Source organism: Macrotis lagotis, chromosome X, assembly GCF_037893015.1.
Source record: "Macrotis lagotis isolate mMagLag1 chromosome X, bilby.v1.9.chrom.fasta, whole genome shotgun sequence".
NCBI classification, from domain to species: Eukaryota; Metazoa; Chordata; class Mammalia; order Peramelemorphia; family Peramelidae; genus Macrotis; species Macrotis lagotis.
The window spans coordinates 513,073,922-513,101,486 of NC_133666.1; the positions used below are offsets into that span (position 1 = coordinate 513,073,922).

The following is a 27,565-nucleotide window of genomic DNA, read 5'->3' on the forward strand; positions in this document are numbered from 1 at the left end:
CTACATGCCAGTTGAGTTTGCAGAATGAATAAAAGTATATATAAAACCATGTGAATTTCTGAGGATGTCAAAGAGACTGACACTAGAAACCTCAGTTCCTGTTTTCTTTTAAATTAAGTACTTTTTTCAAAACATTTAACTGGTAAAGGGGTCTTCACTACCTGGACAGCAAAATATTCCCCATTTTATAAGATGGAATCTACAATGGAAGAAAGCAAGGAGGTTGTTTTGCTACAGAAAGAACCAATGATATAATAATAATATATTAGAAGCAATAAGGAAACTGCTTTCCATACATCATAATTATGCTTAAGGGAGCCAGCCAGGTTTTGCAGGATCAATCTAAATAGCCAAATAGAATATGACTAAGATTAAATGGGAACTTTCTAGAATTTTGCATTACCCTGATTTTAATCAGACATAACTTTGAAACCACTGTCCCTCTAGGAAGAACTAAGAGCAAGCTGACAATGAGTTGGATTCAAACCTAGAGTTCCCAGAATCTGTTAACAATTAACCAGAAATAACTTTCACTGCAGGATCTTTAATATTATAATAGTATGAGTGAGGAAGATAGTACATTTCCCAGGATACCTAGGTTCAATGTGATGTTCATTGAAAACACAAGAACTCTCAACTCCTATGTACCTGCAATTTAAATTGACTGTTATCGGAATAGAAGCCAAGATGAAAGAAGAGAAGGTTGCTGAAGAAACTGTGAGCATAAAGAAGAGAAGCTTCTAAAAATAAGAAAAAAATGGTGGATTGGTTGTTATTAGATTGACAGGAATCAAAGAAATAAGATATTCTGGCTATAGAAAAGCTATCAACCTGCAACTTTGACCAGAAGGGATGAGCACAAGTAATACAGATGTGGGTGATTTGTTTGCTACCCACCCATAGAAAGAACATGTAGCATGATGCTAGTTTTTTTGGTGGGGGTGGGGAGATGGAGGAGGGAAGAGAAGAGGGGTTACAATTAAACTTTCAAAGTATACCCCCATCCTCTTTTTAGTCAAATAGGGTAGACTATTCCTGGGGTCAGGATGACCTAAGTTTGAATCTGATCTTCTCCAACTTACTAACTATATGAATCTGGCCAAGTTATTGGCTATGTCTGCATCAGTTTCCCCATCTATAAATGGGAATAATATCAGGATCTCCCTTGCAGAGTTGTAGTGAGGACCAAACAAGATAATGTCTATAAAGCATCTGCCACTTAATAAGCACTACATATGTGTGTGTGTGTGTGTGTGTGTGTGTGTGTGTGTGTGTGTGTACATTTATTCTCTTTCCCTCTCCTGGATTTGTGAGTCTTAGAAGAGTTTGTTTTCTTAAAACTCTGAGGGGCAACTAGGTGGCGCAATGGATAGAGCACCAGCCCTGCAGTCAGAAGTACCTGAGTTCAAATCTGACCTCAGACCTTAATAATTACCAGTGTGGCCTTGGGCGAGCCACTTAACTCCATTTGCCCTGCCAAAAAAAAAAAATCTAAAAAAAAAAACACCAAACTATTCTGGGAAGAAAAGCAAAAGACAGTGTACTCCCTAATGTCATTTCTTTTACTTTATTTCCTCAATTAAGTATTATACTAATAGACCAGGCTCCCCTGCCCACCAATTGGTATATTGACTTCAGATTGCTAACTTATTCTATTGCCACCAAGGGTTTGTTTCTTTGCTAGGATAGAAAACACAGAAAGGCTCAGATTTGAAGTCAACAAACAGTATTAGACCTATTTCAAATAATGCTGTTTTTTTAAAAAATAATGAACTTATTGCATTGTATAGGTGTACATATAGTAAGTACTTAATAAATGCTTGTTGACTGCCTAACCACAGCAAACTGAAGTGATTTGGTGAGCAAGGGCAGCCTTAAGGAGAGCCTACATACAGTTATAATTTCTATTCCATGGACAGCCCCTATAGGACAGGGTCCAGAGACAGTATTTGGAAGATTCCTGCGGTTGCTTGGCCCCTCTCCAATACCCAAAATAGTGAAATCTTCAGTTATTTGGACTTTGTTCACCTACCAACCTACATCTGGGCTCAGCATCTAAAGGACTTGGCTAAACGGAAAGTGAGGCCACAAGTCATGGTCAGGAAAACATAGAAATGTGACCTGCTTGCAGAATAATTAAAAGAGGAATATCTTTTTAAATATATGCATATATATTTCAACATCTAAAATACTGGGAGTAAGTCTCTGGTAAACTCATAAAACACTAGCTGTCTAATGCAACGGATTGGTTTTTATGTTTGATGCTTAAATTTCCCAGAAAGCTAAATGGTCATATGGAGACATAGTAGTTCTTCTGTTCAAGAAATGATACATTTTTCTTTATTGTAGGAATAAAATCCTTCTTTGCTTCCTGACTAGTGACAAGAAATCTGTTTTCTTTCTTTGTTTTTTAAATATACATTTCTTAAGCTGAACTATTTTGGAAGACCAAAATTCCCAATAATCAAATTGCCAATAAGCTGAAGCCATTCATTAGAATGGGGTTATTGAATTCCAAGGAAAGGTTCCTGGGGGTTCAGTCCCAAGAAAGTTGGCACAGATTTACTGCAAATATTTGTAAAGTACTGGGTAAATGAATAGTGTTTGATGCCCTTAAACCATACCTCCAACTGTGTCCTGGAAGGCTGGGCTAGGGTTAGAGCGTAGCTGAGTTACAATTTTTTTAATAAAAAAAAATAAAACCTGTGACCTGATTCTGCCTGCTTCAGTGACTGCTCAAAATTTCTCCTGTGTTGACTAAGCATGTTTACCTTAAGTGAGTTTCTGCACTGATTAAATCTGTTTCGGTTAACCAGACTCTCCTTTTTCAGGAGAGGTTTTTTTCTATCACATCTTATTCCCAAGGGGGTATCTGTCACGAAGAATAAAATACAAATCTGGGCCAAAGGTATGGGGGAGGGGACAGAGATTGGTTTCACGAAGGTCTCCTCTAATTGGCTTTGTAGGTGTAATTGAGTGTTTGTTTACAGATGGCTAGGGGAGAGAGACTTCAGCAAATCTCCAGAGGAATATGCCCCCAGAAAAGTTAAGAGGTGCGAAAGAAGCAAAGAATAAGGAGAAAGGGATAAGGTCTGCAAAGGGAAAAGAAGCGGGGCAGCCACAGCTTGGTAAATGAATGTTGCTTACAAAGAAAGCGAGATCTTGTGATTGGCCGGCTCCGGTGTGAAGACTGGCCCGTTTCCTTTAGCCTCTCTCACCCACACCCTAAAAAACTGAGTCATTTTAAAGTTAGTTTACTTTGCTGGTAGACCTACAGACAGCCAACCTGCTCTTTCAGGAATTTTTAGGTCATGTTACTTGCTAATGGGATGTTGTTTGAGGGTGGATAATTTAGTTCTTTGGCTTTTGATGCCACAAGACTGGTTTCTTCCAGAAATGCCCAACTGAAAGTCCAGGATTCTAGTAAAAGAGACGAGAACTCCGGGACTGGACTCCAGGTGCATTCGCTTTTTATAACAGTGAATTCCACACGGAAAAACCAAATGATAAGCAGTTCACCCTAGAGAGGGAGGATTCATGGCAGCCGAATGCCCAAGACGGATTGAGAAAGTGAAAGACGCAAAGTGTTTGTATGGAGGAGCAAACATGGGCTTTCTCCCACCCCCCCCACCCCCGCCATATTTTGAAAAACACATATTAGGGATCACTTTAATATCGGTCCATCATCAAAAAACATTCATCCAGAGCCTACGAGGCAGGCACTGTGCTTTATTTAAGAAGCCGATATCTGAAACAAGCAGAGCCGGGAATGTCCGATTTCAACCCTCAGTCACTTCCTTTCAAGTCTCTGCCACCAGACAAAAATCCTGCGGGGCTCAAGGGTGGACCTGGGAGCTTATTATGTTGGGGTCAATGTTTGTGGGAACGCGGCCGGTTATTCCCAAGCAACCGCAGGTAAACAGCTGAGAACACACGACAACGTCAATCACAAGTCAAGACTTGGGCTAAAGCGTTGTGCCTTTCTCAAATGCGCTTCTAAGAAAGGACCGCTTGCCTGATAGAACCCATTTTTTTTTTGCCTCTAAGAAAATCTTTTCAAGATACCCCCCCCCCAAATCAAATAGAGTAACACGTTTTCAAGCATCCTTAAATTATTTAATCACCTCTCCCTGCGGGCGCTGGCTGCAGAAAGAGCGAGATTACATAGAGTTCTCTGGTCCTGAGCCGCTCTGCCCCCTCTCAGGCGTTCCCACAGGAGGTAAAAGTGAGCCGAATGGAAAGCGACCCCCGGAGACCTACCTCCCTGGCGGCCCGAGGTGGGTCCGCCTCTGCGGCCGGCCCGCGCTCCCCGCTCCGGACTGGTCACCGACCCCCGGGCAGAGGCGAGGCGCTCCGCGGCTCCCGCCCGGGCTTCCCCCGCCGCGGCTCCTGACAGCGCAGCACTTCGCAGGACTCCGACCGGCCCGGGCTGCCCAGCCCTTTGGAGGGGGCCGGTTCAGGGCTGCCTCCTCCGCGCCCCCCGCAGCATGTTGCTAGCAGAGCTTCCACCGGCAAAGCGGGCTCCCGCGGCGGCTGGCCGGTAGCAGTTTTGGGGGGGCGGGGGGGAGCTGCATTTATTTATACAGGAAGCTCCAGCGCAGCACTTCCTACTTCCCATGCCAGTCTCACTTCGGCTGCAGGTGACTGTTTTAACCCTGTCAGAGCCTGGGGCCGGCGGCGCACGCCTCCCGGCAGGGTTTCCAGGGCGCTTTCAATAGGGTTGGTTCTCCCAGGGTGGAAACTGCGAGGAGGGCAGAAGGGGCACCTGTTAAGCCGAAGCCCTCTAGCGCCACTTCTCCCAGCTGGGCTGGGAAGCCTCTCTTGCTGGCTCTTCCACACCTAGGGTGAACTCAGCAGGTTTCCTCCCCTTCCTTTTCTGCGGGACTCCCCCCCCCCCCACGGGTTTCTATTCTTTCCTTCTTTTATCCTTTATTTCACCTGAACAAGGAGATCTTGCTCTGTACGTGCCACGACGCAGGATGAGCGCAGACGACTCCGGTACATGTTATTTATCCGTCACTATCATAGTGTTGAGGTGACATTGGACCTATCCAAAACTGCCTTCTGGGTGTCGCTGAAAGTTGTTTTTTTTTTTTTCATAAAGGCTTCTTTTCTAAAGACTGTCTCAAAAGGATGCTTACAGTGCAAGGGATGAGCCTCTCCATCTCATTATGTCTTTTTCTTTTTTTTTTTTTGCAAGGCAAATGGGGTTAAGTGGCTTGCCCAAGGCCACGAGCCACATTTGAACTCAAATACTCCTGACTCCAGGGTCGGGTACTCTATCCACTATTGCCACCTAGTCGCCCCTCATTTTGTCTTCTTTCAAACAGCAACATATTATCAAAAGAAAAAAGTGTCTATTTGCTTTGAAGCAGTTGGGTGGTGCAGTGGTGCAGTTAGGAAGGCTCAAATCCAGTCTTAGATACTAGCTGAATGACCCTAGGTAAGTCAATATAAGCTCTGTTTTACTCAGTTTCCTCAACTGTTAAATAAGTTGGAGAAGAAATTGGCAGATCACTCTGAGTCTCTATTTGCCAAGAAAATCCCAAATGGAATGGTGAAGAGTCAAACACAACCGAAGGATTGACTAGACAACAACAAAATCCATTTACTTTGAAGTTCATGATACACCCAAACCTCTATTTAGCAATCATAATAGCTAGTAATGATGTGTGTGTGTGTGTGTGTGTGTGTGTGTGTGTGTGTGTGTGTGTGTTTGGCTATGGGAATTAACTGACTTGTCTAAGGTCACACAACTGTTAAGTATCAAGTGCCATGAGGCTAAATTTGAACTCAGATCCTCCTGACTCTAGGGCTGGTGCTCTGTCCACTGTGCCATTGAGTTGCCCCATTGTCCTTTGTCCTTAAAGAAGACCATGACATAAGGGAGGTGAAGTCATGACAAACACATGAATTGGGTTTGAGTAAGGGGAGTGAGGAGCTATGCTAAGTTACCAGCTTCAGTTTCTCCTCCACAGAACCATCCAGTCCAGTGTCCAGTATGAATTATGATGACTGGAGGTGGCCCTGGAGATGAGATAATTAGTGTCAAGCAACTTGCCCAAGGTTGTGACCTGTGTGTCAAGCTCTATGTGTCAAGTGTCTGAGGCCACATTTGAACTCAGGTCCTCCTGACTGCCAGGGTGGTGCTCTGTCAACTATACCACCTAATTACCAACACTTATATGGTACTTAGCAGGCCAGGTTCTTTACAAACATTATCTTATTTGGTCTTCACAACAGCTCTGAAAAGTTCTTGTTATCATCATTCTCATTTTAACGAGGAAGAAACTGAAACAGAGGTTAAAGTTATTTGCCAAAGTTCACACAGCTAGTGTCTGAAAACTGATTTGAACTCAGAACTTTTTAGCTCCAGGGTCAGTACTCTATTTACTCACTACACCTAAAAGCCACACACAAACATTACTTATTCTTAGGTGAGCTCTCAGATGGGCAACTTTCTTTCATATCCCCCAGATCTTGAAGAGCTAAATTTTTGTATACTTTCTGGACTGCTATTCCCATATAGTTGACCTGTTGGTCCATTAACTACTTATATTGAAACTATGCAGTCTAAAACCTGCAGTGTGATATAGCTCAGAAATGCCACAACTCCAATACAAAGTCTCTGATCACTGCAGTTAAATGCAACAGAAACAATGAATATATTTACTAAGAGGGAAGAGACTCATATGATCCTCCTTGCCAATGTAATAGCCACAATAGGTGCTGCTGAGACACAAAGCAAACTGCTCTCAGCAACTGACTGGAGGAAAAGTTCCAGGTGACAAATATGGAAGGGCAGTGTTTCTAATATGTGTTTAGCTGGAAGTGGGAGGATGAGTAAGGGGAACTGGCCACAGAAAAAGATAAGGTACCAGAACAGAGGGAGGACAGGCACAAAGTTAAAGCTAGAAGACCAGCCAGTGGATAGTCCCATCCTTATTTTTAAGTGCAGAAACCTTGACCCCATCCTTTGTCTAAGGTCATAAGGTGTTCATTAGTGATGGAGCCAAGGCTAAAATCCAGTTCTTTAAATTCAGTTTTGTGAGCTTTGCTCATTCCATACTCTAATCCTATATTCTGGAGAAGTGTGGGCACTAAGACAAAGTGTCAGTGAACCTCAGTTAGAGCTAAAACTAAAAGGGTTGGGCCAACCCAGGAACAGAGAGCCAGAAAATGCCAACTAAACAAACTAGGAAAGGTACATTACACAAATTCATTAATAGAGCTCAATTATTGAAAAAAGAAAAACACTTTTAAAAGATTCCACACATTTGAATTGTAATTTCTTTATCTAAAAGATATGGCAATAAGATAAATTCAACTGAAATGTCAACATTCTTTAAATAAAAGTCTTACTACTCCAAAACCCAATTACTAGAAAGGATAGACTAATTTAAAAGGTAACCTTAGATAACTGAATAACTTGTTTTTACATTCTCTGGGTGAGGCAGAGGCTTGAATTAAGAAGATCAAGGATATGACTTCAAATGTTGCCCTCAAACACTTACTAGCTCTTAACAGGAGCAGCTAAGTGGTGAAATGGATAGAACACTGCCCTTGGAGTCAAGAGGATGGGAGTTCAAATCTGGCCTCAGACATTTGACACTTACTAACTGTATGACCTTAGGCAAGTCACTTATCCCTGATTGCATCTCATCCAGGGTCATTTCCAGTAGCCAGATATGAATCTGGATGAGCCAGATGGCTCCATAGGAGAAAGTGAACTTGGTGACTTAGCATAGTACCCCCTCATTCAAATCTAATCCATGTGCTTGTCATTTAATCACATCGAATACAGCAAAAGGAGAAGTATTGTGGACAAGTTAATTTACCTTGTCAACGTCCTTTCCAAGGAGATACACATTGACCATGAGGTTGACACACTCATTGCCAGAGCTAGCTCAGAATTTGGGAGGCTCCGAAAAAAAAAGTATGGGATAGAAGAGGTATTAATTAGATTGACTAGCTAACTGAGGGTCCATAGAGCTGTTGTGTTGACCTTATTATTATATGCCTGTGAAAACTGGAGTCTACCAGCCCCCATATCAGAAATTGATGTCATAGCCTTTTTTTGAGAATGAAAGACAAACATCATCAGCAGCCCTAAAACTTGAACAAGTCAATCAAACTCCTATTACTTCAGTTGTTCAACAAGTAAATTGATATAATCATCTTTGCACATGATTATTGTCAGAAGACTAAATGCTACAAAAATGAGAAATTTGTATTCTGGTAGAATGAAAGCTTCTAGAAAACAAGAGTAGCTAGGCGGTATATTAGAATGGAGGATCTGGAGTCAGGAAGACCTGAGTTCAGATCTTTCTTCAGACACTCACAGTGTGACCACAGGCAAGTCATTTAACCCTTACTTGCCTGAGTTTCCTTTTCTATAAAATGATGGCAAAGGAATGGCAAATCACTCCAATATCTTTGTTAAGAAAGCCCCAAATTAGGTGGGGAGGGCAAGCAGACAGGGCTGAAAATGACTAAGCAAAAACAAGGACAGTGTCAGTTTTTTTTTTCCTTTATATCCTCAATGACCTTGACCATATTACCATAGATCCATCATAAATATTTATTAAATGAATAGCAAACATGAGTATTTGAGAACCCTAGTATAGGCAAATATACATTACAGTATTGTGCAAACTGATATTGTGCAAGTTATTACAAACCTACTTAAGTAAGCCCAGAGTAAAAGAAAAAAGTCACTTTTGATTCTTCAGGCTGACAAGTTATCTAAAGTCAAAAATCTGATTCAAAATGAAATTCATATAATACACATCATGTATTAGGAGGTCCTCTGACCTTAGTCACTTTTCTTGCAATATCATAACAAAAGATGCTTCCTGGTAGGAACTACACAGAGTCTACAAAGAAAGTAATTTTTGACACAAATAGGAAACAATGACCAGATTAGTAATTTACTCCCTTTACTCTTGTCTTTACTGATAAAAAGGGAGAAGAGAACTATAGGTCACAGTCAAAATATTCTTGTCACAAATTTAGCCAGAAAACAACTGAGGCAATATAACCTACTCATTTCTATACATATGACGCAGTATTTGTCCCCTACAAAGTTCTGTTGGCAAGGAGAATTTTTCTATTTAAAAAATTGTTTAGGATTAGAGGGAGCTTGGCATAGACCTTAGGGCTAGGAGTACATGGATTTTAGCCCAACCTTTTATATAAAGAAATGTGATCCTTAGAGAAGTCACTTAATGTGTCAATGCTAGACAGTTTTCTTAAACACTTAAAGTTGCTGAGAAGTTGCTTAATTATATTGGTAAACAATTTTTTTTCACTACATCAGTGATGGGGAGTCATTTTTCTGCCAAAGACCATTTAAATATTTATAACATCGTTCCAGGGCTATGTTTAGTGAAACATTTAATTAATTCACTCCTAAAAAAGCTCCTAGATTTATAAAATTTTAAAAATCCCCCCCAAAAAATTGCAGTTGCCTTGGCAATGCCAAACTAATACAACCAGTAGGCAAGAAGCTCCCTGACCCTGTACTATCAATGAAATCACAAGTCAGGTCCCAGTCCTTATCCCTTTCTCCTGGATTATTATAAGAAAAATAAAATCCATTCTTGTACTATGAAATCAACTATATCAACTATAAAATGACTTGCATTTTATGCTTGCTATCTCAACTATTCCCTTTAGCAAAATAACTATAGACAAGCATAATGAATCAAACAGAAAAATGCAAAATGTGTTGGGTACCAAGTGCTGCAACAATGAACAATTCCTAATACACAAGGGAAAAAATATAAAAGTAAAGAATCTGGAGGCTGCCATTGGCAGATGAAACATGGTAGCATCTTAATTGACTTTCTTCTAGTAGATTTGATGTGATTCATTTCAACTCTAAAATTAAATATGATCACGATGATAAGGCTAACCCCCAAGCCAAAAGAAAAACCAAAAATCTAATAAAACAGTCTCAGACTACTCAGACTAAATATATTCCCCTAGAAACCCTTTCCCTCCTTATCTCTACCACCTAACTGCTCCAGTTTCCTTCAAGTTTATTGTTGTTGTGTCCAGCTCTTTGTTTGTCCATGGGATGGTTTTTCTTGGCAAAGATACTGTAGTGGTTTGCCATTTCCTTCTCCAGCGGATTATGGCAAATAGGAGTAAGTGACTTGTTCAGGGTCACACAGCTGGTAAGTGTCTGAGGCACCATTTTAACTCTAGTCTTCCTGACTCCAGGCCCAGCCCTCTAGCCACTGGATTCACCCAGCTGTTTCCCTCAAGACTTAGCTCAAATTTCACTTTCTTTTAGAGACTTTTCCAAGTTCCAACCCTACCATACATATTGCTAATGTCTTCCCTCTGAAATTATATCCAATTTACCCTCTATATATCTTTTATGTACATAGTTATTTGCATAGTCTTCCCCATTAGCTTGTATCACAGCATCCCTTGGTCTCAGTTTTCTCAACAGTACAGGGGCAGAAGTGAGGAGTGGCGGTGGGGTGAACTTGGTGGTGTCCGAGGTCCTTTCTATCCCTAAATCTATGATCTTGTCATTCTATCATAATCCTATCCAAATTCTGATGCCAATGAATGGTGGTATCAAGGGAAATGGTTTTGGGAGATTAGACTGCTTAGGATTGAGGACATTCTGTACAATAAGGAGGAGCTGTGACTCAAAGGTAATCAATGTTACTCACCAACAATCTTCTAGGAAAAAAAAATATCAGGTCACCAGATATGAAGAATCCTGCAACAATTCAATTTATGTCCTCCACTAATAAGTCTGATTCTTGAGTATAGTTAGATTAAATGAATTAAGCAAAGTTCAGAAGTGGTATGGCAGTATTGGAAAACATGTTATTGTTTGGGCAGAAGACATGTTTCTCCACCCAGCCCTCACTCCTGAAAATTATTTAACAGCTACCATGTGGAAGGTACACTTTTTTAAGCACTGGAGGTACTCTGTTAATAGCTCTTAAACTCTCTGAATCCCAGTCAACTAATATTCTAAGTAGTAAAGGCCATTCCCACACTGCGAAAATCATGGGTTCTTGATGTACTAAGTGTTACTGCTCAAGTTTAAAAAATTTTTGATGAGATATGCTCCTGTAGTCATCTGCTAGACAACTTTCAGATGAGAAAATCAGTGGGAAAACCGTGCATAGCCCCACAGTCAGATTAATGTAACAATATTGCTACAAGCAGTCATCCTCTTCTCATTGTTCCATAATCATTTCTTAAAATGTCACTGACACTTTCAAGAGTTTGCAACCAAACAAAAACTAGCTTCAAGCTGTCCTGTAATGAAGTGAGGACAGGACTAGAAAGGAATCCATTTGGATGAGTTGAAATAGCTCAGAAGAAAGGGAGCTTTCTATTATTCTGACATCTTGGCTTTACCTTCTATGAGTTTGATTTTAATGTGATTCCTTGGAAGTAATGTGAGTAGGTAGTGATGATAATAATAATAATATATTTGAATAGGGCTTTACAGTTAAAAACACTTTCACTTGCTCTTTTTCATTTCACATGTTTTTATAACTTCTTCCAACTTTACAACTTCAGGGCTACTAGATAAGCAATCCCCTTCCTATAAACTCTTTACTATCCAAATACCTCAATGTAACAGCAAGGAATAACAAGTTTCAAATCCTTTGCTTCCCAAAATTAGGTGGCCTTTTATAAGCCTTGGTGGTAGTGATGATGGTGATGATAGTGATGTGATCTTCTTCAGGGTTACTGTCCAGAAAGTCTACTCTCTCAAGAAGGACTCTGAATTTTCTTAGTTTAAGGTTATTTTGTGACAGTCCCACCAGTCCTTCCATTCCTCTAATACAAAATGTTTCTGAACCTCAACCTCATGAAGAAAGGAGGGAAGATTTCAATTTTTAGGCACTATGATTATTGAATTCAACATTTGAATACTCAGTACAACACAATATTTGGCATAGAGATGCTTTTTTGAAATGAATTGATAGAAGAAAATAGGGGAAAAAAGAAATGGATTATCTAGTCTGTCCTTTGAACTTTAAAACCCAGAAGTTGTAATATGACAAATGCTAGAGGAAATGGGAAAAAAAATAGGTACTGTTGGTGGAATTGTGAACTACTCCAACTATTCTGGAGAACAATTTGTAACTAGGTCCAAAGGGCTACAAAACTCTGCACACTTCGACTACTAACTACTACCAAATCTATATCTCTAAGAGATCAAAGGAAAAAGGAAAGAACCTTATAAGTCTAAAAATAGCAGGGTTTTTTTGTGGTAAAGAACTGGAAATTGAGGGGATGTCCACCAATTGGGGAATGGCTGAACAAGTTGTGGTATATAATTGTGATGGAGTACTATTGTTCAATAAGAATTGTAAAGAGGATAGTTTCCAAAAACATGGTAAGACTTATATGAACTGATATATATACAGATACAGCACTAATTAAATGATTATCAACTGTAAAAAATATAGCTACCCTGATCAGTACAATAATCCACAATGATTCCAAAGGACTCATAATGAAAAATAATATCCTCCTCCAAAGAGAGAAGTAAGGAACTTTGAGTACAGACTGAAGCACATTTTTTTACTTTATTTTTCTTGCTTTTTTTAAAACAAGATTATATGGAAACATGTTTTTTGTGACTTCATTTGTATAATGGGTATCATATTGCTTGCTTTCCTCAATGGATGGGGGAGGGGCTGGAGAGAGAATTTAGAATTCAAAATTTTGAAATGAATGTTAAAAAAAGTTTAAAAATAATTGTTGATTGAAACAGTACCCAGAATTTTTTATTGTTTCAGGTATTCACTTACTTACTTGGATGCAAGAGACTGGATCTATTAGACTCCTTCTAATCTTATTACTAATATTACTCACAGAGAATGTTGTTTGGACATATTTACAAAATAAGTATCACCAAGAGTTGATATAGTATATAAAACAGACTAGTTCTGGAGTCAGTGAATCTGCATTAATATTACTTCTCTAAAGTTTACTTCTTGGATGCACTTTTGAGAGTCACAACCTCTATTAAATTTTGTTTCCTCATCTGTAAAATAAGGGAGTTGAGCTAGATGACCTCTAAGATCCCTTCTAACTAGCTCTATGAGTCAATGATTGCCTCTAGTTCAACCAGGAAAGCTAGACTTCTTATTTAAAAGTAAAGTTTAAAAATATTGTATTTCTTAACAATATTTCAAATTTTCTGTTTCAAAATGTACCTAAACTTGCAAATGCAGAATCATGGTACATCCAGATGGGTTAGCTAGGTGATTAATTAAGCTAATAGTCAATTGATTATGCCACCTTGAAACAAAGTAAAAATAAATTAAGTCATAAATGGTCAAAGGAAATGTAAGAGCAATTTACAGATGAGGAAATCAAAGCAATCCATATGAAAAATTGTTCTAAATCACTTATTAGAGAAATGCAGTACCATTTCACACCTCTCAGATTGGTCAATATGACCAGAAAGGACAATGATCAATGTTGGAAGAGATGTGGGAAATCTGGGACACATTGGTTGTTGGTGGAGCTGTGAACTCATCCAACTTTTCTGGAGAGAAATTTGGAATTATGCCAAAATGGCAACAAAAATGTGCATATCCTTTGATCCAGCAATACCACTACTGGGTCTATACCCTGAAGAGATGATGAAAAAGGTTAAAAACATCACTTGAACAAAAATATTCATAGCAGTCCTGTTTGCAGGGCAAAGAATTGGAAATTGAGTGAAATGTCCATCATTTGGGGAATGGCTGAACAAATTGTGGTACCTGTATGTTGTGAAACACTATTGTTCTATTAGAAACCAAGAGGGATAGGAATTTAGGGAAGCCTGGAAGGATTTGCATGAACTGATGCTGAGTAAGATGAGCAGAACCAGAAGAACATTGTACACCCTAACAGCAACATGGGGGTGATGATCAACTTTAATGGACTTGCTCATTCCATCAGTGTGGTATCTGTAATGGAGAATACCATCTGTATCTAGAGAAGGAATTGTGGAGTTTGAACAAAGACCAAAGATTATTACCTTTAATTTTACAAAAAGTTATCTTATTTTCTAATTTTGCTATCTCTTATACTTTATTTTTTTTCCTTAAGGATATGATTTCTCTCTCATCACATTCAACTTAGAACAATGTATACCAGGGAAACAATGTAAACACTAACAGACTGCCTTCTGTGGTGGGGGGGGGGGAGGGAGGGAAGTGAGATTGGGGGGAAATTGTAAAATCCAAACTAAATAAATGAATCAAAAAAAACAAATAAACAAGCACATAAATAGGTCATGTCATTATCCTTTATTTTAAAGAAGACTATGACATCCAAGGATTATGCCATGACAAGCATGTGAATTGGATTTGAGTGAGGGGGGTGCTGTGCTAAGCCTTACTTTTTCCTCTAGAGCCATCTGGGTTCAGTGGTCAGGTATGCATCAGGAAAATAGAGACGGCACTGTTTTTGAGGTAATCAGGGTTAAGTGACTTGCCCAAGGTCACACAGCTAGTAAGTGTTCAAATTCGAACTCCTTTCCTCCTGACTCCAAAGTCAGTACTCTATCCACTGCACTACCCAGTATGTCTTGAACTGAACCCACAAAGACCATGTTTGAGCTTTCAAAATCCAACCTGGGTTCTCCCCACCACATACCACTGTAGCCTATTGGACTTTCCCTGGCAAGGTAGACCTACCGCACAAATTGAGAAGAAAAACATTTGTTTTATAAGTCAAGAAGGCTCTGCAGGATTCCCTAAAACCTTGAGGTTTTAAATACACACAGCAGTCTGAACCCACTGTTTGCACAAAAGCCCTGAAGCCCAGAACTAACTCTAGTTGTGGCAATCATTTCAGGAAGGAAAGCTTGGATTAAACCACTAAGGAAAAGCCCTACTGACACACATAAAAATGCAAAGGCTATTTTAGAACATTCACTTTCAGGACCTGAGACATTGGTTTTTAAGGCTCCATAAGAGGGGAAGTTCCGGAGTGGCTAGGTGGTACAGTGGATAGAGCACCAGCCCTGGAGTACCTGAGTTCAACTCTGGCCTCAGACACTTAATAATTACCTAGCTGTGTGGCCTTGGGCAAGCCACTTAACCCCATTGCCTTGCAAAAAAGCTTAAAAAAAAAAAAGAGGGGAAGTTCCCTATGATGCCCTGGAGCTTTCCTAGAGATTCCCCAGTAAGGGGGACATGGGGTAGAAAGAGTCAAGTCCTAGCTAGTTCCACCACTTCTAATCCTGTGCCCTTAGGCAAGTCTCAATCTCTCTGAGTCACCATTTCCTCATCAATGAAAATAGAGATAATAACACTTGCACTTCTTGCTGCACAGCATTGTAGTGAGGAAAGTGCTTGGGAAACTTTAATGTGTCATCTAGAAATTTGAGCTGTCATTACAACAACAGAATTGAGTATAAGGCTTGTTCACTGCTATCCATGTCCAAGTAAATTTAGTAGCTGAAGTTTCAGTATATTTTTGAAAAGTAGTTTTGCAGGTAAGATAGTCCTAGACCCTGACATAATGTTCCTTCATGATTACCTGTAAGACAAGAAAAACTACTGTGAGTCAAGTCAATCTGTTCTTGACCTTTGACAGAAGAAATCTCATTCAGCCTGGGGGAGCCTCCAAATGTAGGTCTCTCCACAAAACTACAAAATTTGGTTTATATTCTCTATGAGCCCTTAGTTCCCTTGCATGAACTCAGGATAATAAGACATCATATACAAATCAGGCTTTATTTAAATGAATCCAAAAAATTCAGAGTGAATTTGTACCCAAATCCCCTAGCAGTGAGGGAAGGAGGACATCAAGATCCTCTCTAGGGAAAAGAGGGTGAGGTTCCACAAATTCTCTGAACCAATAAAATCTACAAGAGTCACAGTATCAGCTAAGGGACAGGTTCAAACTACTCCAGAGTGCATCAGTTTCCCGGTTTACTGATTTTTCTTTATTCACTTAGGTGCTTTGGGATCACTCAGACAAGAGTCAAGTCCTAGCTACTTGGGATCACTCAGACAAGTAGTGGGTTTATAAATCTTCTTTAGGTCCAAGTAATGTTAAGTGTCTCTAGCTCCTCTACTCATTTCTCTGGTTACCCTTTGCTCTTTTTCTGTTTGGATTTTCATTACTTGGAGCTATCTTTTATTTCCATCTGGACTTGGGTTCTCTCTAAAGGCCACACAAGGAGGCACCCAGAGTTTTCTACAAGTCTACCTTAATCCTTCTCTGAATCTGGGCCTATGATAGTGTGACCAAGTATGTACATTTACAAATTCTTAAAGTATCCATTTAACTATCCTCATTGCTTCTTCAACTGACCCTGAGTCAGCACCTGAACAAAAGTCAATGGGGGCAATAAAGACAGAAACAAGGAGGATAAATGCTTCAGTTTGTGGAAGAGGCAGTAGAGGGGCATTTATAGTATCCTCTCACTGTAGACCTGGGTATGCCTAATTCAAAACATCCAAGATTTAATATTGTGATTCAAGGAAACTTTGATTTCACACACAGGCTTATTGCTATATCTATCCCATGTTTGGGATTTAATCAAGCAATTTTATAAATTCATGAAGCAAAATATCCATTCTCTCCTAATAAAATGATCTTATGCAGCTTAGGCTCAGCTGGATTTTACTGGGTACACAGTTGTTAGTTGGCTTCCAATTAGGCTAGAAAACTACTTTTAATGAATAGGCAATTTTGACAAATTACCAAGAAGAAAAGGGGATAAAAGGTCAAGACATCTAAAATCAAAATCAACAGTCAACCTGATTTCTCTCCATTATGAAAGAGGACAAAAAAAAAGTATTTTTTTTTAATTTGTGAAGGGGTATTTTTGTAGATTTAGGTACAATGAACTGAAAGTCACATTTCCCTATCTCTACCAAACTCCAACATTCAGATTTCATTTCTCCCAAAAGTATGGGTGGTAAAGGTAAGTGAACAGCCAAGACAGCACAGAACTGGCATCTTTTCCAATGGCCCAGTGACAGTATTTTTGCCTTAAATGAAAAAAGAACTATATTGCAGTATCAAGAGAGTCTTCCAGATCAAGAATAAGGTTCTCAGACTTTCTGGAAATGAAGCGGGTAAAATGACTTGATAATTGGTCTAACACATGTGCAGACCCTTAAAACCAGGCCCCAAGTTTCAAAGCAAGAAATGTATTCTGTACATATTAGCAGAGTTGACAATTTCATGCTTTTTCCCTTTTAATTATCTTCTGTTATTATGACTATTCAAGATATTCATAATAGAGGAATAACCCCCCCTTTACCTAGTGTTTCTTCCTTCAACTCATTCTCAAACAAAAGCTAAAGAAAATCCTTTAATCAGGTTTCTCTGATTAATTGAATTTATAACCACTACTAATAGTTCTGACAAGCTACTCTTAAATTTATTTCAGGGTGGGGAAATTCAACTTGAGAAAATAAATGATTTGCTTCCTGTCAAACATAAGAAAGAGAAGCAGATCTTTTGAAAGGAGGCTATTTGCAATAGTGTCCTCTGAAGCTGGGTATTTGAATGTATGATTGGTGAAAGATAAGAAAAGGAAAGGTAAGTATTTTCACAAGAAGCCAACAGATCAAGATGAAAAGTTGGAGAGGGAAGAAAAGAAAAATAAATATATCTATCCATACAACTATCCACCTATCTATGTGTATATGTGAAGTTATATATTATACATATGTCATATATATGTACATAGTAGAGAGAGAGAAATGGAAAAAGAGAGAGAGAAAGAGATAGGGAAGAAGAAGAGAGAAAGAGAAGGAAGAGGCAAAAAACCTAAGAGAGGGAGAGAAAGAGAGAGAGAGAGAGACCAAGAATGAGATTTATTAGTCCAAATTTAAAATGTTTAAATTAGAATATATTATGAAATAATATATAATAGTGAGAAACAAAATTAAAAAGAGAAAGAGAAAACCCAGAATGCTGACACAGAAATCCAAAAGACTTTGCAATTTATGATTTTAGAGACATCATAGTTTAAAAATTTGTAAACAAGTTGCCCTTAACTATAAGTAGAAAAAAATAAAAAAGATGAGATGTTGAAGCTGGGAAACATTTTGCAAGAAGAGTTTAACTTCATCTTTTGGCATGTTGTTAGGCATGGGTCTCACAGGCCAACTGCATTGTTTTGGTCTAACTCAGAGTCCATCTAGGCAATTTCTAAGCAGTAACTATAGCCAAGTCTTCTCATCCCAAGGGCAACTTGCATAAACAGGGATTCTAGCAATTGACAAAGCAAATTGGATGATGAAAAGAGCAGGTGACCTGAAATCTAGTTCTGCCAAAAATCTATTATGTGACCTTGGAAATATCATTTAATTTTTTTTTAGGTTTTTGCAAGGCAAATGGGGTTAAGTGGCTTGCCCAAGGCCACACAGCTAGGTAATTATTAAGTGTCTGAGACCAAATTAATTAAATATGAAAATAACAACAAAAATTTTTCCAAGCTACCATTGCTCTGACACCGCTGAAGAAATCTTGAAATGCTTGAACACAGATATACAAAGTATACATCCGGGTGCTAAAATTAGAGAGGTGGAAAGGGGAAGAGATCAGCCCCTCAAACTCAAAAAAGCTCCAGCAGCTGAAGTGACTTCCAATTCAGGGATTGCTCTATGGAGTTAATGCTGATTGCTTCAACTTAGCAATTCACAAATTGCTCAAGATGTTTCTTTGATAGAATATCAACATATCTCTTGCAAGGCAGCATTATGGAAATGAATATTCCAAATGCACAGGACAGAGAAGAACATTCAAAGCATGCACTGAATATTAACATTTAGGGTGTTTATGGTTGAATTGGATGACTATATGAGTTTAAAAAATGAGTAATATTAATGGTTATAATTCAATAAATAAATTCTCAGTCCTACTCTACTGTTATTTTTTGTTAGGCAGGATAGGGTTTCCATAGAAGACACAGTCCTGCAATTACAAATTATTTAGTACAGGGAATACAACAATGATACATATAGCTTTAGTGTAAGGCAATATGGGATTAAATTCAACCAAAGTGTTTTGGGGATTTAGGGGAGGTATAGATTACATCTAATAAGGGAAATTTTCAGTGATAAAGGGACATTTGAACTGGACTTTGAAGAGTAAGCAGGATTTAGACCAAAGGAAAACAGGAACAAGAATTCAAAGCAGAAGATGTGTAGATTGGAAAGTTCTGGAAGTTTTGAGGGAATAGTGAATAATCCAGTTTGGCTAGGGAAAATGGGTACTAATGGAAGTTATAGTTGGATAGATAGAATCATATAAATGTCAGGCTTTGATATTCAAATTTTATTTGGAAGATAATAGGGAGTCATTTAAGAATTTGAAGGAGGAAAACTATCTAATTATAGCTATGCTTTCAGAATTATTCTGGGCTGAACATATCTCAGACCTGTTCTCTGATACTTTGTGTTTAACATTGTATTAAAAGGAGGCACTAACAAGTCCTTATGTTATATACAGAATAGACTAGAGATAATCCATAAAGGGAAGGTAAAACATTAAGAGGGAATCAGAAAAGGCTCACTGTAGAAGATGGGATTTTAGGTGGGTCTTGAAGGAAACCTAGAAAGTCAGGAAGAAGAGATTTCAAGAATGGGGAACAGTCAGTGAACATGCCCAGAGACTGGAAGAGTACTTTGTAAAAAGGAACACTTTATAAAGTCAATGTCACTGGATTGAAAGGCAAAAGGGAGCTAGGTCAAGAAGACTTTGAATGTTGAACAGAGCATTTTACATTTAATCCTGGGGAAAAAATGGGAACTGATAGAGAATCTTGTGTGTCCCTAGAATGGGGGATGGGAAGGAGGTTGACAAGGTCAGATCTGAACTTTAGGAAGATTCATTTGATAGTTAAATGGAGAATGGATTGAAATGGGGCAATATTAGTGGCAGGCAGACTAACCAGCCTGTTATTGAAATGTTTTTTTATTGTCCTTTGTTCTGGAAAAAGACCAAAAATATATCACTATGTTAGAGTCTTACAGAGTATTCAACTGTGTCTGAGCAGACCAATATGAGCTTGGAAGGCTCTACCACAGAATGGGCACAAATAGTCCATATGAACACCTGGGGTCTGAGCTATTTCAATTCTGCCTTGCTCATACAGCATAGCACCCTTTCTGATAAAGGCACATTCTGCTGGGTGGTTCAGTACCCAGTGTCTCCAATGCTGCACAATCAGTTCCAGATTTCCTAAGAGATATCTTTAGTGTGTTCTTGTATCTTTTTTTTTTCCTGATACCCCCGTGAGTGCTTTCACTGTATGAGTTATCCATAAAAAAGCAAGTGTATGTTTGGCATTCAAACAACACGGTCGGTCCATTGTAGCTGTGCTCTCTGTAGTACTATTTGAATGCTTGGTAGTTTAGTTCAAGAAAGGACCTCTGGTATCTTCTCCTGTCAGGTGATTTTCAGACTCTTTCTAAGACAATTTAAATGGAAGCAACTCAGGTTTTTGGCATGGCACCAGCGACTGTCCAAGGTTCACAGGCACACAGCAACAAGATACACACAATGGATCTGTAGACCTGCAATTTGTTAGTCAGTCTAATACCTCTTTTCTTCCACATTTTCTTTCAGAGCCTCTCAAACACTGAGCTAGCCCTGGCATCATAAAAACACTTTGGAGTGTTACCATCTGCGCAAAACTGAATTTTATCTGCCTTCTTACTGAGCCAAGAATCCTGCATCTCTCTAAACTTCACTGGTATTTTCCTTTTGATGAAGTTAAATGCTGCCTTCTTAGAAATGGATGAAATTCTCGTTCTTCATTTAGCAGCTTCTATATTTCTCTACTGTTGATGATGAGAAGGTCATGAGATGCACAAGGCTTCAGTAGTAAGTAACATTGCTATTTCAGTTTCCAACTCCATTCTTCCCAAGTACTCCCTGCCTTGTCTGGTAGTCTGGGCCTACTCTAGCATTACCCATAATTATAAGCTTGTCCTCTTTGGGTACATTGATGATAAGGATCTCCAGGTCTTCATAAAATTTTTCTTTGACTTCATCAGGGTTTGTCATAGAGGGAGCATAGTCACTGCTGGTGACTATGGCATGGTGCTTTCCTATAAGTGGCAATGGCATTGTCATAAGCCTGTCATTCACTCATTTTAGTAGACATATAAAACTAACGATTAGGATTAGTTAGTTCAATGTGGTCACTCCAGAAAAACATATATCTAGCTCCAGCTTCAGTAAACTGACCTTCATTTACCAGCCTTGTTTCAATCAGGACCGCTATTTGGATGTTGGGTTCTCTTGCCAACAAGAGTTCTTCAACTTTCAGGAGCCCTGTCTGCTGCAGTAATGAGGCCAGGGTTGGGGAAGCAGACAATTTTTAGGGCACATTTTCCAGACCCTTCTCCATATCAGGAGGTGAGCAGTGCAACCTGTAAAAGGCTGCTCAGGCACCTAGGGAGCTGTTGAATCCTATTGCTGCTTCCAGTGAGAAGATGGCCCAGGCTGTATGTGTGCAAGAGCTGTGGCTATAGCTTACCATGAATTTGCACTTACTGCTTCATCACTTGCCTATTGTAGGACTTTGAGATAGATAAAAAATGGCACAATGGCATGGGTAATGTCTTTTGATTGAAGCATAGACTGGATTTAAATGAGGAGGAGTAGTGCAAAGTTGTCAACCTCACTCTCTCTCCCAGAGTTATCACATTCCAGTGGCAGGACAGAATCAAGCCACTGGTGAAGGATGGTTCAAGATACAGTGGATGACCTTGATGTCTTCTATGTCTAATTAAGTTCTAAGCATTCCACAGTGCCTGTTTCAGCTGCCCTTATAATTATTGTAACAAATTATTGCCATCCTCCCATTAGGTCAAGGTTAGTCTTCACTTGCTTGGGATAGACAACCCCCTAACTCACCAACAGTTTTGAAATCCCTCAGATAACCTCAACCTGGTTTAGCCTGTTTGGGCTAAAATGAAACTGTTAATGGGATGTGGCTACTGTGCATGCTACAGTTTCTTGGAGCCACAAATGACAGCTGGATTAAATGGATACCAAAGGTAGAAAGTAATTCTGAAAAGGATTCAGTAGCCCTGAAAAGAGCTCAGCAACCCTCTTCCTTGAACACATTCCATAGCCCTTTTTATTATTAATACAATATTCAGGCATTAAGTAATGGGTGTTGGCAATATCAGAGGAGATAGGAGACATATATGAGATGTTATGAAGGTAAAATCAACAGAAATTTGAAACACATTGGATATGGAGTGCTAATCAACTAACACCTAGGTTGTCAAGTCTAGGTGACTGGGAGAATACTGGTGCCCTGGACAGTAATAGGGAAGATCAAAAGGAAGAAGGGTTTGAAGGGAAAGAACAGAACATTATTCAATATAGGTAGTCAGCAAGGAGTCCTTGAGTTGATTCAAGTTGAACAAAGTTCCCATTGCAGCCAAGATCAATCTCCCTGTGGTTGCTCTGTACTCAAGCAATGAGAAAGTAACATCACTAGACTCAACTTTGAAGGTCTCAATACCCTTTAAGTAAAAATTAGCCCAAGTTGCAAGGGAAAAGAGGTTGGATTTTACTACTATCACAAGAAGTTGAGAATAGGGGGAAGGGAAAATAAATAGGAGGCAATATCAACAGTTCAGAGATACAAAGGATTTGGTGGTGGCAACAAAAAATAGAGATGTGGGAAACAGAAGGTGGTATAAAATTGACAGAATTTAACAATTAGTAGGTGCAGCTAAGTGGCACAGTGGATTAAGCACTGGTCTTAGAAGGAAAGAGGAGCTGAGTTCAAATCCATTCTCACTAGCCCTGTGACTTTAGGAAAGTTAACTCTATGTTTATAAAATGCCTCCCTTTCCTCATCATAAAATGAGCTCGAGAAGAAAATGGTGAAAGGCTCCCATATCTTTGCGAAGAAAACCCCAAATGGAGTAAAATATGAAACAGCTCAGCAACAAATTGTATGTATAGAGCAAGGAAGGGGAGAAACCAAAGGCAATTCCAAGAGAATTTGGAAGGGGGCGACTAGGTAGCACAGTGGATAGAGCACCAGCCCTGAAGTCAGGAGTGTCTGAGTTCTTATCCTACCTCAGACACTTAATTACCTAGCTGTGTGGCCTTGGGCAAGCCACTTAACCACATTGCCTTGCAAAAAGAAAAAGAAAAGAGAGAGAGAGAGAGAGAGAGAGAGAGAGAGAGAGAGAGAGAATTTGGAAGACCGAGAATATCAAAGCCAGAGGACAGTCACAGGAGGAGAAAGATTAAAGTGGGCAATTGCCTAAGAGAAAGGTAACATCCTCTTTCAGCAAAAAGAAGTCAAATCTAGCCAAGCAGGATGTATTGTACATCTTTAATGTGGGGTGGCAAAGGATGATGCCAAAATAGAGGAGTGTCGTTCACAAGCTGATGTCACTAACAGGAGACCACCAGGTCATGAATACCTCAAAAGGAGGAGAAGATATAAGACCTAAAGGCAACATGTAGTGATACAAAGGCAAGATCATAAAGCCAAATGAGATGGCCACCAATAGAGATTAGTTGTCTGGAAGTAGGGCAGAGTGTTTCATTGGTCTCTTTGAAAAGGTATAACCATGGCTCCAAGAAGGAAGGATCTCAAATCAACATGACTTGATAGCTTGGGGTTTCTTACAAGGAAGAGGGAGGCACCATTCACAGGAATAAGGAAGTTGAAGACATGAGAAAAGAGGAAACTGCTGAAGGAAATAATTAAATAAGAAAAAAGAATGGGACAAAGGCTTGGGAAAGACCTATCTCTCAAGGAGCTTAAGAGAAAAAAAAATAAAGGAGAAAGAAATGGAAGTATCAAAGAAGCAGATGGAGGGAAGATGACAGAGCAGCCAGGAAGACCTATATTCCAGACCTGGCTATGATATGTACTGGCATACTCACTCTGAGGAAATCACTTGATCAGGTAATGTACATAAAGAGACAAATGTAAAAAGACAAATGTAAATAGACACATGTAAAAAAATTGAAGAACTTGATAGCAGAACCAACAATAGTTAGGCACCAGTTTTACTGCCACTTTGACAATGAAAGGGTAGCGTGCACCTCATTATGCTAGTATTTACATCTGGTAACATGTGTCATCCCCTCCATTCTCTAGGCAATCTTCTTAATATCTGAAGTTGCAAAGGTGCTGACTCGCATTGGAAGAGGAAATTCCCTAACCTGGGAGTTCCTCACAACAACAAAATTCCTCAACCTGTCCCTGTCTGAGAGAGGCAGAAAAATTTTCAAGGGAAAAGGAAAGAATTTTAAGAAGAAGGAATTTATAGGATTTAGAGCTGGAAAGGACAATCCAGCCTCAGATACTTCCTAACTCTGAGACCACTGAACCTGTTTGCCTCAGTTTCCCCATCTGTTATAGGGGACAATAATACCTACCTTCTAGGGTTGTGGAGGATCAAATGATAAAACAATCATAAAGCACATGGCATATAGCTTAGCCTTGTACATAGTTCTGTGTAAATGGTAGCTACTATTAATTAACCCTCTCATTTCACAAAATGAGGTAATTGAAAATCAGGAAAGTTAAGCAATTGCCAGCAGTCAGAGTTAGACATTAGTGCTTGGATTAAAATCCAAGTCCTCTGATTATGAAAGGTTTTCCCCAACCACAATGTCCAGGGAAAGATCAGCATCTTCAGATGAAGAAGGAAGGTTAAGAAAAATAGTTAGGGATCAAAAGAGGGTCCACTAGATTTGATAATTAGGAGATTACCTGGGAGAAAGCAAATAAGCAGTAGATATGGAAATCAGACTGCAAGAATTGGAGGCATGAATTCATGGGAAGTGGCATATATAAACTGTTCTTTAAAAAGGTATCAGAGTTTTTTGTTCATTTTGTTTTTGGAAAGGGGGAGGCCTGAACACATATATGGACCATTTCAGGGTTAGCCTGAAGATACAGTGGAGAGAAGAGTTGAATTTTTTAAAAAATCCATTACTGGATCAAGTCCAAAATCTAGTGGACCCTCTTTTGATCCCTATCTATTTTTCTTAACCTTCCTTCTTCATCTGAAGATGCTGATCTTTCCCTGGACATTGTGGTTGGGGAAAACCTTTCATAATCAGAGGACTTGTGTTCTAATCCAATTAGAATTGGAAACTGAAATGACTCGACGACAACAACAGTAGCAACAATAACAACACTTAGGTTTTTTAAAAAATCAACTGGAATTAATATGCTTTGTATCTTTCACAAAAAGTATTAGGAAATACTTATTGACTGACTTATTCAGTCACATCTGACTCTTACTGAACCCATTTGGGATTTTCTTGGTAAACATATAGAGTGTCATTTCCCTCTCTAGCTCATTTTGCAGTTGAGAAAACTGGGGCAATCAGAGTTAAGTGACTTACCCAGAGTTACACAAATAATAAGTGTCTGAGACTGGATTTGAACTCAGGTAATTCTAACTGCAAGGCCCATGGTCCATTCACTGCATCACCTAGCTACTTCTCTGCATATTAAGGTGAATATTATTATCCACATTTGAGAAAAGAGGAAACTAAAGCAGAGAGTGGTTATATAATTTGCCTAAGAGATCATCAGAAGAGTAAGGGTAGAACCCTGGCTGTTTCTACCAAAATATATTTGTAGTCAAAATCTAGCTCTTCCTATTTAGATTATGATTTGTCTTGGGGCCTATCTTTTGGAGGAGATAGAAGAAAAGGGGGAAAAGGGAAGGATAACATTCTATTTTTAAACCTCTGCTGAGCCCTAGATGTTGGGTGCCATACAGAAACAAATTGGACAATACCCCAGTATGAATGGGTTCCCAAGCTGGCCATACAGACAGGCAAGGCACAAGCAGCAGGAAAGGCTGACACTAGGGAGAGCACGTCTGGGAGCCCTAAATACCTTGTATTCTCAGCATAAATATTCTGGAACAAGTGATGTAGTAAGTTTCCTGTAAAAGTTAGTGAACCATTTAGCATACACACAAGGAGCAAAGGGTATGACTCAAGGACTGTTTCAGTCCAAGATCCTATTTCAACCTAGTTGTGCATCTGTTTGCTATGAACTTAGAGGTATTTGGACCCAAGTCAGAACAGGAGATGAAATCATCTCCTAAAGTAACCTATGCAGGAGGTCCCCTATAGTCACCCTGTAGTCATCATCAATGAAGAGTGGAATTTTTAAAAAAAGAATAATAACAACTGTTTCCCTCTCTTCGGTGTTTCAGTCTCTAAATTGCTTTCATGTCCATCATTTTACTCTCTCCTGACAATAACTACAGACTCATAGACTCTTGGTGGTAGAAAGAGTTCAGAGGCCACCTTCTCCCAGAATGAAAGGCCAGTTCAAATTTTAGTTATTTTCTTGGAAAATCACATATCCACTTCCTGGCTGGATTTCTGAGCTGTCATACTGCCTCATCACAGGAAACTGAGTTCACGGCATCAGCTACCCTAGTTGTGAGTGCTGTAGAAAATATTCTTAATAAAAAAAGACAAAAATTCCATGGAGAAAAATAAGGTGTAGAAGAGAAAAACAACTGAAAAATATATGCAAGAATGACAAGTAGTGAGCTTTAAAATTGTAGGCATTTCCTGATTTCTAAATGGCCTATTAAAGATTGCCTATGCTACCAACTCTAAATGCACTCACTGGGGGGCTCTTATAATATCTCCCATGTTATTTTCATGTGTTTCTTTTTTTAAATAATGATACTTTACTCAATTACATGTAAAAACAATTTGAACATTCATTTTTTTAAATTTTGAGTTCTAAATTCTCTCCCTCTTTTTCTCCCTTTTTCCCCCTCACTGAGACAGGAAGCAGCTTGATATAGGTGATACCTGTGTAATCATTTTTGCATGTCATTCACTTAATCAAGAAAAGTAGATATTTCTCTCCCATTCTTACCCCAGGTTTCGTCTTGCTGGTTGGGTTAAGCTAGTTGAATATAACAGGAATTCCACAGGGTTTCAGGAGAGGCTGGGAAATGGTTAGTAATAGGAAAGAGAAGCTGGGATATTTTCTTTTTCTCTAAAAACAAAAGGCACCTTGGTGGTACAAAGGATAGAGTATCAATGCTGGAGGACCTGAGTTCAAATCCAACTTCTGACACTTGAAAGTCACTTTGGGCAAAATACAACCCATTACCTGATCAAAAAAATTTAAAAATAATAAAAACAAAACCCCAAATATTAAAAGGAAGTTGGGTTAGGGACCATATATGGCAATTTGACCCATTTCAAAGGTCCAGGATCTCCCTACTGGTTCTGAAAGAAGTTTGTTCCTGGATAATTTTAAGGAATCAAGCTGAAGGGTGCTCTGCACTTTGCACACACACACACACACACACACACACACATACACACAAACACACACACACATACACACACACACACACACACACACGATTCTTTCCATCAGAATCTCTGAACAATATTAATGAGTTTCTTTCTGTCTTTGCTTCCATGATACCTTGCATGTAGGAGGCACTAAATAAATGCTGGATCAAGGGGTGGCTAAGTGGCGCAGTGGATAGAGCACTGGTCTTGGAGTTGAGAGGATCTGAGTTCAAATCCAACCTCAGATACTCAATAA

At 39.2% G+C, this 27,565-nt stretch overlaps 1 protein-coding gene across 2 annotated transcripts in view; it reads right to left on the bottom strand.

Annotated features, from left to right (window-relative positions):
- RNF144B (ring finger protein 144B) overlaps positions 1-27,565 on the bottom strand; it is a 210,511-nt gene that overhangs the window by 101,561 nt on the left and 81,385 nt on the right. The window contains exon 1 of one of the 2 annotated variants that reach the window (XM_074207137.1): positions 4,261-4,363. The exons of the other annotated variant lie outside the window; for it this stretch is intronic. The gene's annotated coding sequence lies outside the window, so the exon portion shown is untranslated. Of the gene's footprint in view, positions 1-4,260; positions 4,364-27,565 lie in introns of those variants that run through there. 2 annotated transcript variants of the gene reach the window in all.